Genomic DNA, 1,307 nt, shown 5'->3' with positions numbered 1-1,307 from the left:
ACCACCACCCTTCAAAATAAAATACCAAACTTCCTTTTTTAGGTTTAGTCAGAATTTTACTGACACTTCAGAAAATTTCCGCGTAAATATATATCTATATCTATGTCTATAAAGAGATAAATAATAACATTAAAAAGTGAAAGTTTAAGTGAAGAGTTTTGGATTCAGTAAGAAGGAAATAATTTCCCCCTAAAATCTAAAAACCAGCTTCACTGTGTGGACACTCGAATTTTCTTTCATTACAAGAAGCTAACAAACAAAAATTAATTACTGCTCATCAGAATGATCTGAAGAGAGTTTGTTATTAATATTTTCTTATAAACTTAATGATCCGGTTTTATTGCAAAGTGACACGACAGTAAAATGAAAAACTGCTAAATGAAAAGTAATGAACAGTATAAGACCTTTGATTCCACAGACACATTACTCTGTTTTTATTTCATTACATTTGATCGGGAAGAAATTTAAAAAAAGTTTAAATATAATTTCCATTTTTAAAGGTTTTTATTTTGTCAGGATTGAATTTGGCTTGTAGCCAAACCTGAATTGTGTAAAAACATTTAAATGATTTCATGTAAACTGTGAATCCTGAAATCACCTTCCAAAGCTCACACGGACTGAATATTTGTGCATTGATTAAATATCAGATCTGAGCTTCTCTCCAGTCTCGATTCATCTTTAAGCTCAGTCACAAGCATGAATTTAATTTTAATGAATTTAAGCTAACAAACATCTAAATCGAGTAAACAGATGAACAACATAACAAAAACTGGTTTGTTAAAAACAAATAACTGATAAATACAGCAAACACTGATGAGTATTGATGTCTCCTGGTGCGGAGCTGGGCCACGACGGCCGGTCTGGGGGCAATGACTTCACGCTGATGACATCATCCCTGGCGGATGATGTCACTGCATGGTGGGGAGCTTCTGCTTCTTCATCTTGGTGGCCATTTGACACCAAACGCAGGGCAGACAGAAGGTGGAGCACCAACAGTCGGTGCAGAGGTTCCCCTGAAACAGGCAGAGTGAGCCACGCTGACTAATGTTAGCTTAGCGGCTGCTAACTACAACCAAACCAGCGTCTCAGCGCCACCTCATGTCGTACTTTGATGCCGTAGCGCTGACGCAGCGACACCCTGATGGACATCGTGATGGGAAGGATGCAGCCGAACACGTCCAGCAGGGGGAGACAGAGACACTGACCGAACTGTTGGGTGGTTCGACAGGCGAAGCAGCCTGGGGCCTGTTCTTCGTACCTCGCTAAGTAGGTTAGCCGGATTAGATTGTTGACGATTTCGCGTGATC

Source organism: Pundamilia nyererei, unplaced genomic scaffold (assembly GCF_000239375.1).
Source record: "Pundamilia nyererei isolate P.nyererei 1_Seehausen unplaced genomic scaffold, PunNye1.0 scaffold00266, whole genome shotgun sequence".
NCBI classification, from domain to species: domain Eukaryota; kingdom Metazoa; phylum Chordata; class Actinopteri; order Cichliformes; family Cichlidae; genus Pundamilia; species Pundamilia nyererei.
The sequence above is the reverse complement of the archived record's forward strand: the minus strand, read 5'-3'. Positions refer to the sequence as shown.